The sequence below is a fragment of the Rhipicephalus microplus genome, unplaced genomic scaffold (genome assembly GCF_043290135.1).
Source record: "Rhipicephalus microplus isolate Deutch F79 unplaced genomic scaffold, USDA_Rmic scaffold_14, whole genome shotgun sequence".
NCBI classification, from domain to species: domain Eukaryota; kingdom Metazoa; phylum Arthropoda; class Arachnida; order Ixodida; family Ixodidae; genus Rhipicephalus; species Rhipicephalus microplus.
In genome coordinates this window covers 30,539,099-30,550,377 of record NW_027464587.1, presented here as the reverse complement: position 1 = coordinate 30,550,377, position 11,279 = coordinate 30,539,099, and the positions used below count along the sequence as shown (strand labels likewise).

The following is an 11,279-nucleotide window of genomic DNA, read 5'->3' as shown; positions in this document are numbered from 1 at the left end:
TTCACACGGATGCAAGCGGTGCCGGCCTTGGTGCTATTCTCGCTCAACGCAAGAATGGCTGAGACGAGTACGTTGTAGCCTATTGTGAGGGATAAGGTTCGGGTAATCACGGCAACTTAAATAATCGTTGTCGAGACTGACGAAGACATTTGCAACTTGAGTTATAAGGCTTTAATGCCACGAAAAAAAAGAAAAAAAGAAAAAGTTCGGCTTTCCGAAAAGATTGATCACGGACAATGCGTCGTATTTCACCGCTCGGGTGTTTGGTGATACGTGCCGTTCCCTAGGAATAGATCACTGCACCCCTTCGCCCTACCATCCCCAGTCCAATTTGACGGAGCGAACCAATCATACGCTCAAACCGATGTTGGCGGCCTTTGCCGAAAGTCAAAGGGACTGGGCAGACCATTTGAGTGAACTCGCGTTTGCAATCCGAACCTCCGAGAGTCGCTCTACTGGTTTCTCTCCCGCCTTCCTTAATTTCGGAAGGGAGTTGGCAAATCCAGTGACCAGTGTCATGCAATGCCAGCTCGGAGACGAGGAAGAACCGGCAGACTGTTCTGCTTACGCTTCCACACTTCGGGACAGGCTTTGTCGAGCTCTCAGTAGAGCGAGGCAGAGTTTGGCATCGGCCAGGGCCGAGCAAAAGGCCCAGTACAACCAAAAACGTCGCCCCCTTTCATTTAAGGTGGGTGACCTCGTCCTGAAGCGCAACCACGCTCTTAGCGATGCGAGCAAGGGTTTCTCAACTTCGCTCGCTCCAAAGTGGCTTGGTCCGTACCGAGTGGAAAAAGCTTGGACTCCACTCGCGTACTTGCTGAAAGACCCGCTTTCGGGAAAACTCAGCCGTGCCCACATCGCAGACCCGAAAGCCTTTGCGTCCAGGTCTGATGAGCCTGCGCCAGCACCCACTGGCTCTTCGCGCAAGCAACGGCGTACGCCTGGCGCGGCGGACCGCATTCGGACCACGCACCGATATAATCTGAGGAAGCCGTCGCCTTAGTGACTTCCCGCCGGACGGCGGGCTTATTTCCGCAACCGAAGGCCCTCATTTTTACTTTCTAGTCTCAGTTAGCTAACTTCTTTACAGCCAGTGCTTGCAAAGAAGTCGGTTCCGCCCAGTTACTGCTGCTGATTGTCATTTGAGTGTTGTTGTTTACTTGATGTTTTTTTCGTGTTTTCTTTTTTTTTCCTTCTCGCTGGAGGAGGGGATTGTGAATTGGTGCTTTAGCGTGGGCAGTGGGTCAAATGACACTCTGCGCTTCCCTTGCGGTGCGCGTTTGGAGAGACCCGACCATCGGAGGTGTGTGAGCGTGTGTGCGTGTGGCGACGACTTAGGAAGTCACCGACCCCTACACCACTTTGGACTCGGGAGGTGTTCGGAGACCTGCACGAGGCCAGCTGTCGCAGACGCTGTACACGACTCGACCGAAGCTGCAGGACGCCTCGCAGCCAATGGATTTGGCGACCATTATTCCAGCAGAAGGGCCGGCTGTCGCAGCGAGGTCCATCCGAACCTCCACCGAGGCGGCGTTCGTCGGACTCGCAGGGCTGTCGTCAACATCGACGAGACGAAGGTGAGCCCGTTCCTCGCATGAAGGCCTCAACCAGAACCCTCCCCTTGATCTCTCGCATCCACGCAATCACCCAAGTCAGACATTACGTGACGCTGCCCTTCCGAGCCGTGGACGCGCTCTTGCGTGAGCATCATGAACTCCCGTTACCCCTCTTCTGCGGAGCCATGTATTTGTCAAGTGTATTCTTGTGTGTTTATTTTTTTTCTTCAGCAGCAGTTGCAGAGCGAGGCTGAGGCTAGCTGTTGCCCATTGCATGACGCCTTTGCATGCATGGGCGACGACCGGCTGCCTTTGCAGACCGGTATGTAGGGTGAATTAAGGAGAGGAGGATGTGGGGATCTGAGGCGCGCCCGCAACCATTTCGCGGGCATTCCGCCACACGGCCACACACTTTTGCTTTCCTGCTCTGTTAACACCACGTGGCGATAGATGGCGCCACTGCGCGCGCTGAGGGAGCGTTCTCTTCTCCGTGGACGGTGCTGGGTAAGCACGTGTTTTCCTTCGTCCGCGTCCCCTTTGGGAATCGCGGACTGCAGCCTGCCCGGGGTGGCCTTGGGCACCCCGGCAGGCGTGTTTACTTGAGTGCTGGCTTCGGTAGCGTACGCTAAGCCCAGAGCGGTGTCCAGTGCTTGAAGTGGTCGTACCACAACGAGCCGCACTTGCCGTAGGCCTACGCGTACGAGGTTTACCCTAACACTCGCGACCAGGCCCAGTGGCCATCGTGAGAGTGCGCAGCATAGCCGCGAGGGACCTTTTCCCGACCGGCGTGTCAAAGCTCGCCTTTGCTAGCTGCGACGTGCTCGCGGTTTTCCCCTTATTGTGATCGTCCGCGTGCAGGTGCCTTTGCTACCCGCGTCCCGGGAGCGGACGTTGTACTGTTGTTCGGGGTGCCGCCAGAGGCAATAAAGTGTTGTGTACTTTTACATTAGAACACTGTCTGATTGCCGCGCCGCGCTAAACGCCTTATCAGTTGAGCGCGCGCGGAGCGGTGCGCTACACGCGAGTAAACGGAGTAACGGCCCTGTGGCTCGCTAAGCGTGAACCTGCGGTGATCGTCCGCTGCAGTTACGAGCAGGGGTCACCATAAGCCCTAAGCCATATTTTGCAAGCCTATAGCATCCAAGGGGCACATGTTCCTGACCAGAAACTGCAAAAGTCATTGGTCAGTGTGAAGGATAGATTACTATATTTGTGCGGATATTCGAGTGATCCAAATATTCTAACGAATGATTCTGATTAATTGCTTATTCGAATTCGCTTCATATTATAATATTGAAAGTTATTAAAAATTGTGAATCATTCGAAACGAAAGGATAGATGCACAATAATCCGCATGTGACATCTTGTAGAGGTGGTTTCGCTGCAGCGAAGCAGTACTAAGCCGTAAAAGCATTTATTCAAAGGTATGTTAGTTCAAATGTAATCTCCCTGTAAAAGTGGTTTTGCTTCATTGAAGTTGTGCTAAGCTGTGAAAACTAGGTTTGTGTGAAAATTCGAATGCTTCGAATATTCGTAGAGTTAAGTATTCGAATTCGCTTCGATTCGAATTTAAGTTATCGAATATTTTCTAAGTATTCACAATGAATGAATAGGTGTATATTAGTCCGCTTGTTACTGCCTATAAAGGTGGTTTCACTGCAATGTAGGAGTGCTAAGCCGTGAAAGCACCGTGAAGCCCTCATTTAAATTTAAAAGGGCTCTGCAACACTTATTGAACATGGTCAGAAATCGCTGCTGATTGGTATGCGAGGCTGCCGAGAATTCGCAAGGCAAATATTATAATGCAGCAAGCGGCCTGTAATTCACAATAAATTTTCAAAGCTAAAAATCACCTTCTTCCCTTGGCCAATGACACTACAAGCTCAAAAATCATTTGTCACAGCCATTGGCTGATTTGAGCATGACGCGCTCATCGTTACCGGGCCGCCGCGAAAGGCCGCCGCTTGTCCAGGAGTATGTGCGCGATAACACTGAAAAGCCACGTATTCAAAGGGAAAAAAAAAGGTTCTCAAAGTCACCCGGTGTGTGTGACGTTTTTTTTTTTTTTTTTTTGCCATGACATTTCTCTCTGTTTAACTTCCAGCTATTTCTTCGGGGCGAGAAGAGAGAATGCAACTGCAGCATGTGACAAATTTTTGGAACTCCGCTTGTACTAGACTAATTCTAGAAACTTTGCGGTAGTGAATTTGTCAAGCAATAAGCATGTTTTCTGGCTCCATGATTACGTTACCCTCAAATCCATTTTTCATTTTATTAAGCTTGTTATGACGGCTTATTTGCTCCAAGTATAATAAATTTTAAAAACGTTAACTATCTTACAGGTTATCACTCGCATCCTAACGAAACTACTACTCAAGGGTGTTTCGACTTTTTTCGAACGCAAAAAAGAAATGTCATTTGCATAGAGCCCCTATTTTCATTCAAAAGAAATGTTGTGTTGGTTAGTTAGGTCATGATAAGTATTCTTTTTTTTTAACATATGTCGTACGTAACATTCGAATTCGACTCGAAATTATTCTATTAAAATCACTACAGTAAAAGCTTGTTAATTCAAACCGCAAGGGGAAGCCACCTCAGTTCGAATTAACGAAAGTTCGAACTAACGAAAGTGAAGAACAACAGTAGTACACTGCGAGTAGGGCATAACAATTTATTTTTTGAAAAAAATCTGTGATTGCGGTCTGCCTTTTTTTCTTGAAGGTGACAACCAGCACTTTTTGATCTAACGAGCGAATTTGGCAGAAAACCTCTTCTGCGCCTTCTTCAAAACTTGAGAAAAGACGGGCGGCATTCAATCCGGCCATGACTTCCACAGCAGAGGGCCGCACTGGTGCTTCGTCCTCCTCCTCATCATTGTCACTGGCAGCGACAGGTTCTGCACTTCTCACCTGACATATGTCGCCAACCGTGAGTGCACCACACACACCACTGCACTTGAGTCCACATCGACGTAGTCCACAAAGCAGAAGTCTTCCAAAACGTCCACCATGGGGGCGGCGACACCGTGTTTGAGCACTAGTGGCTCGTCAGCTTGCAGAGCTTCGGTGCTGAAGCCACAGTGGTGAAAGCAATTTGCTATCGTAAGAGCTGTCACTTGCTCCCAAGCACGCACAAGCATGTGTAGTGCACTTAGGAGCGTCACTTGGTAGTTATTGCGCAAAATAATTTGTTCCAACATATGACGCCGATAAAATGATTTTAAATTTCTAATTATACCCTGGTCCATGGGCTACAGTACTGCTGTCGTGTTTGCTGGAAAGAAGGCCAGCTCAGTGGCCTTCGTCTAAACGTTGACTTTGTGAGCCAAACAGTTGTCCACAAGGAGCAGGACTTTGCGGCCACAGCGTTCGAACTTCTTGCCAAGCTTCCCCAGCCACTGCGCGAACAATGCCCCTGTCATCCAGGCCCTTTTGTTGGCCGCGTAGCCTGATGGGAGAGACCGGATGTTCTTAAAGCTTTGAGGACTTCTCGATTTGCCTATCACAAACAGAGGCAACTTCTCGGTCCCGGTCATGTTCGCAGCAACTATCACGGTTATCCGTTCTTTACTTTTCTTCCCTCTCGTGCACTTGTCGCCTTTATACGAAATAGTTTTGGCGGGCAGCAATTTGAGAAATAAGGCAGTTTCATCCGCATTAAATATGTCCTGCGGAGAATACTTCTCTATGTAGCCTTGAAGCACTTCGGAACACCAACCTTCACACGTTTCCATGTTGACAGCGCTCATTTCACCCGACACAGCACGGAAAACGAGGTCGTAGCGCTCGCGAAAACGGTGCAACCACCCGTCTGAAGCAGCGAAGCCGTCGTAGTCTAGCTGCAGGGCAAAGTTCGCTGCCTTTGCCAGTATGACTGGGCCATTCAGTGGTATGTCCTGCGAACGCATTTCCTTTATCCAAATGAAAAGCGCTTTCTCGAGGTCAGGATACTTTGCGGGCCGTAACCTTCTTCTTTTGCTCGCAACTTCTGCCTCTAAGGCGTCTTCAATAGTCCTCCTATTTTTTATATAAGTAGATAGCGTCGTTTTCAGTATCCCTTGCTTTTTCGCGATATCTTGCTTAGGCAAGAGTCCGGCGTCCACTTCCGGCAGGATATCAGTTTTCTCCTGAAGTGTTTTGGCACGGTATTTGCCGCGGGCACATGCCATCAAGTCGGAGCAGCAGAATCCCGATAGACGGGAAGCTACTACCGGCACTACCGCAACAAACGTTAGCCGAGGCCTAACACCAACACAGAGAATCGCAACAGTCAGAAGCTACTCCCAGCACCAACAACCGAGGTGTGCAACGCACCCGTGTGCTGGTTATGCCATCTAACAGCGACAACTACTCAGGATTTTCAAAGGCTCCGAGATCAGTTCTAAAAAAAAAACAAATCTTGGAGGTTACGTAGAACGGAGAGCTGGCCGCCGCCGAGAGAGAGAGATTGTGGGAGGAGGGGGGGTGAAGAGTGAGTGGCGCTGTTTTCTGCACTCTGGCCTCCGTGCCAGTTTCTCTGTTTTTCTCTCCGCTTCCTGTCCACGCCGCCTCATAACTCGGCAGCCTCCCTGTCGAGTGAATAGCCAAGCCGCCGGCACGGTGGCACGTAGTTTGAATTATCCGCGACGGAACCTACTCGCGTTTGAATTAACGGGCTTTTTTATTCATAGGCTTGTATGGAGCTTGGCCTGACTATAACTTACAGTTGGAATTATTCATAAATTTGAATTATTCAAGTTCGAATTTACGAGTTTTCACTGTATTCACTTCGAATTGGCTTTGAACCTAAAATTCACTATTCAGACAAGCCTAGTGAAAACACATAATCAGGGGAAATCTGCACTGCTGGGAAGCCTATGTTAATCTTCAATGGTAACTGGCGATATTATCATCACATCGATTCATTTTTGAAGTTAAAAAGCTTGTTATACTAACTTATGCGCTCCAAATTTAGCAAATTTTAAAAAATAACGTACTTTACCGGCTATCACTCGCATTCTACTGAAAGTCAAATCCTGCTACCATACAAAGTTGTTTTCACTCTCTTTGATGCAGAAAAATAGCATTTGCCCAGGCCTTGTTTGAATTTTTTAAAAATATTGTGCAGGTTATTCAAATCAGTACAAACATGCCCATTTTTTGTAATATGTATGCAATGTATACATTTGAATTTGATTCGAAATTTTTCCGTCGAAATCGCGATTTGCTTTGAATATGATTTGAACCTAAAATTCACTATTCCCACAAGCCTACTGATTACTTAAAGATGTTCTTTCGGTGTGGTGCACATTGTCCCATCCATGAATTGTGACCACATGTATATTGGCAAAACTGGTGAAAGGCTTCTCAAGCAGCACAGTTATGATGTGATGTGAAGGTAGTGTAAAGGAATCCACTGCTTTTTCTGAGCGTGCCTAAGGTGGACATGCAATTGACTGGGGAAAGGCATGTGTTCTTCCTAGAGAAAATGGGTTGTCACGACATCTTTATATTGAGTCCCATGCACTCTCAACAGAAGCTATGGCCATCAGTGCATGCACGCTGCCTGCGTGTACTTGGAGCGAACTGCTCGGACACATTTCCATTGTACTTGTGAACAGGCCTCCTCTATAGAAGCTCAAACATCTTTTTCTGTGTGCGCTTCAAATGTTTACTTGGGTCGCCGCAGTGCCGTTCACTCATATGCATCATCCTGACCAGACGGAATGATGTCAATCTTCATTTTGGTGAAACACGCACTCTTGCCCTCTTTTCAGAGCGCTTCTTCTCGGTGGCCAGTGGAGAAGCCGAAGAGACGTCTAAGCCGTCCTGAGCTCAAGGGGTCCCCCATCCTTCCCAGACTTGGGTGCCAAGGCCAGAAAGACAGGACGCATTGCTTCTCTTGTGATAGGCAGAGACTTGATTGTTGTACCATAGCCCTTTTTAGACATACTGCTCTGTAGCTCATTTTTTCAAAAAGGAGTGACAGGAGTAAGGGCTTTTTTTACAAGCTCCACGCTAGAGACAGTTATATATATATATATATATATATATATATATACAACGTTATAGCATATTATACACACATATTATATATATAATGCATATACACATGCAAACAACACACAAATTATGTAATGAATTGTTGCCGGGCATCTTGTGTAGAAATGGCATGCAAGCTTTCCGTTATTCGATTGAGTTTCTTCTTGGCCATAGCCAGTTTTAGAAGTTGCCACAAGTCTTCAGAGTCACAACAACAAGTACGCCTATGAACTTTTGCTACAAATCTATGCAAACTGGGAGCCCCAGCCTTTATGACTGAGGCGCACCCTGCTCATGTTAAGGCAATAATTTAGCTTGGTAAAACACATTGTCACTTGTACATAGAGCCAGTAGCGCCCAGGAAGAAATCCTGGTGTGCATCATCACGTTTCTCGCCGTTGCTCGTCTCCTTGTAGAGGGACACATTTTTTTCTTTTGTTTTACTCTAAGCTGTACACGAACACACAAACACAATTGCACACATACGTCTGTATATACGGCCATGTGTACAGCCAGAACAACATAATATATGAGGGACAAGCTGGGGGCAACTGGCGAGGTCGGCAGTGGCGCCTAGACCCGGCTGTCCGGTTCCGCTTTGTTTACTTCTTTCTTTCGTTTTTTCGTCGCCGTTGTGCTCTGGCGTCAGATTAGTTTTGTCAGTGCCTTCTTGCGAAGGGCGGCTTCGTCCTCAGCGGCCGCACAGTGCCATTGTTTTGCGTGTTTTTTCCACCCCCATTTTCCCATTTTCGCCTGCAGAGGGCGCGCTAGTACAAAATATCCAGAGGGCGCCCCCTGCTAGACCCTCTGCCCCTCTCCAAGTTGAGTGTGCGTGCCAATTTTATTTCTCGCCGTAGCCTTATGCAAGGGGCGCTTGTCGAGCTCTTTTGCTGTTGATATTCGCTAGATTAGATGTGCCTTTAAAAAACGGAACTTTGATGCTGCATATAAACAGCAGCACTCGACGGGCTTTCTGTCTATGTCTCGGCACGCTCTCCATGCTCATACTTATGTCGATGCGCTCGTTTTAAAGAAACAAAAGCCCAAAGCCGCCGTTCTGTCGCCCGCTGTTCACACTACAGGAATCTCTGTAGTGTCTGTCATTGCTGCTGCTGCTCGTTTTTGGAGTTTTTAGTTTTTTTATCTTTTTTTTATCCCACTGTTTTAGGCCTCACTTGTTCGTGTGGTTGCAGAGGGCCGCATCATCTTTGTGTACTGTACGTCAAAGCTGATGAGCGCTTGCATCAGAGCCATATAAAAGCAGCAGAAGCCACTGTTTCTTTTCTGCTGATGCATCGTGCGTTGACTTACATGACATCTGATTTCAGTCAGCCAAAATAGATGCTATGATTGTATGCTTTAAAACTTTTTATCTTCATGCTTTTTCAGCCTTTCTTGTCTCAGCGTTGAAAATGATGAAGTGATGAGGAGCGCAACTCCCTAGTAGCACGCATTGCTACTGCTGTAATGTTGCAGCAACAATGAGGCAGCACTGTGGCAATGCTGTGTTAGCACTTGGTGCTACTAGGGTGGTTGTCAAGTAACTGGCTGCCTTAGTTGTGGGCTGCTGTATATTTGAGGCACCCCGTATTTTTGTGACTTCATTGAATTGCACTAGCATTGCTTGGACAGCTTGTTTATAGCTGTGTTCTTTTAAGTCTTCAACTCGTTGTAGCATCGGTAGTTCGATAGAGTGCTTTTTCTTCATTCATCCCAACTCACAGTGCCACATTCATTCATCTTGTGAACAAAATCTACTGCAGAAAGTTGTACAGGCTTAGTGATCTCTCATTTCATTGTTTATCTGTAAAAATCTGTTTGTCCATATTGTAGTGGCACTGCTACTTATGCATCTGTCATGGTCACTTTCTGATTGAGAATGAATTAATCTTTTTAATTAATTTAGACCTCAACAAAGCACTGATGATCATAATGGGTTGCAGAAGGCTGAAGTTTCTCGACAGCTTTTGGTTTGCATGCCTAATATTCATGAATTTCTGAAAAACGCAAATAGCAAGCTTCACAGAGGACCTGCTTGCGTCCCTGTGCATTTAATTACACTGGCTACTAGATAATTTGATAAGTTTTTGTAAAACAAATGCATACAGTATGTCTGACGGAGCCCTGCGTGCCCACAAGAATGTATTCATGCTTCTTGACTGGCGAATTGACCATTGCAGCTTTTCTATCAGGGTTTAGCTAAGCTGTTACATTGGTACCAGTTTCCTACCTATTGATGAGTATTAGGGTGCTACAGCGGATACCTATGCTGGTACCTTGAAACGTGTACGAAAATGCCATAGATGGTGCCCTGTAGCCTATAATACCTGTATGTCTTCTGAAACCCTATGCTCAAATGGCGTAGCCTAAACGCACAAATATCAACACACACTGCTAGAAGACAGTTTTCAGTTGTGTGGCTCTGTTTTAGGGCTTCGAAATCCCTAAAAAGAGCTCTTAAAAGTTGTACCAATTGCTTTTTCTGCTATTTTAAAGGAGATTTCTTCTTCAGCAGACTGAGGTCTTCGAGAATGCATTCAGTGAAGCAGAACCTTGGCGCGATCAGAACGCGAGCCTCTTTTTTTATCACTATAACTGCAGCTAGGCATTCTCTCTTAGAGTGTGACCAATCCCTTGCCAATCGAAGTGTTCATACAGAGTGCTCATTGCCAAAGCTGCCCAAGTCAGAACTGTGCTTCTGATGGGAAATGCACAATTAGCGTCAGGCTGCCATGCAAGTTTTCAGGTAGACTTCCATGTAAACAGGGATATACTTTTCTTCTACCTGCAGCTCTAGTGCAGGTCTATGTGACGTCGAATATGCTGTGCGGTCCACTGTTAAAGGAACACCAAAAGTGAAAAAGCACTTTTAGACATATATTTAGTACTTCCACATTACTGGAAATCTTGCTCTTACTGTGAAATGTCATGCATATTTTGTAAACCACTCTTCTACATTACCAGAAATCCTGCTCTTTCTGGAGAACGATGTGTGTTGCCAAGACAAAGATAGATGGCATTGCTTTTTTGAAAGTCTTGTACTAGCTTTTCAAGACACCAGTTTTTTTGATAGACTGATTGATTATCTATCAGTAAAGAAAAATATATTGTATTGTGTTCTATACAAGTAAGCCTTAAATAAGGCAAGGTTGCAAAGTTGTCGACGATTCAGTTACCCGAAATGAGAATGAAAGCTTTAAAAACTATGATGTAACAATGGCGAGATCCCATGATATAACAGTGACGAGATCTTCGCTCTATATCTCGAAAGTGAACTTCAATATTGTGCTTTTCTTTAATCAATCAACCTATTGCAAATGTAATGGCGATAATCGTTCCAAGTATAAATCTTTATCGGTCTAAGCCTCTGTATTGCCTTTAGTGTCCTTTTAAAGGGATCGCCAACTAGCGGTGGTTGGCTGCTAATTTATAATCTGAAAAAGTGTTTAATCTGCTGAATCACATTTTGATATACTCAAAATGCTGAAGTTCTTTCTTGTGTGCTTTCCTTGATGTGTGTCCCTACTCAGAAACTCCACATGGTATGTGAAAATTATTATAGAACTCTCAATAATGGTGCCCCTCACTTCTCTACGAGTTTTTTTGTGTACAAGTGTGAACCATTGATGATTTGATTGATATATGGGGTTTAATATCCAAGTGTGAATCATTAAGCCAATCAGTGAATCAATGCTTTAGGTGG

The 11,279-nt window shown here is 46.0% G+C and overlaps 1 protein-coding gene and 1 long non-coding RNA gene across 5 annotated transcripts in view; both read left to right on the top strand.

Moving 5' to 3' along the window:
• Positions 1 to 211: 211 nt before the first annotated feature.
• Positions 212 to 8,074, top strand: LOC142784524 (uncharacterized). The gene is made up of 2 exons (XR_012888671.1): positions 212 to 1,577; positions 7,312 to 8,074. It is a non-coding gene; the product is annotated as an uncharacterized LOC142784524 (long non-coding RNA).
• Positions 8,075 to 8,581: 507 nt separating this feature from the next.
• LOC142784523 (uncharacterized) overlaps positions 8,582 to 11,279 on the top strand; it is a 29,921-nt gene continuing 27,223 nt past the window's right edge. For 2 of the 4 annotated variants that reach the window (XR_012888668.1, XR_012888670.1), the window contains exon 1: positions 8,582 to 11,275. The gene's annotated coding sequence lies outside the window, so the exon portion shown is untranslated. The remainder of the gene's footprint in view (positions 11,276 to 11,279) is intronic. The other 2 variants (XR_012888669.1, XM_075882943.1) reach the window with 2 other exon arrangements.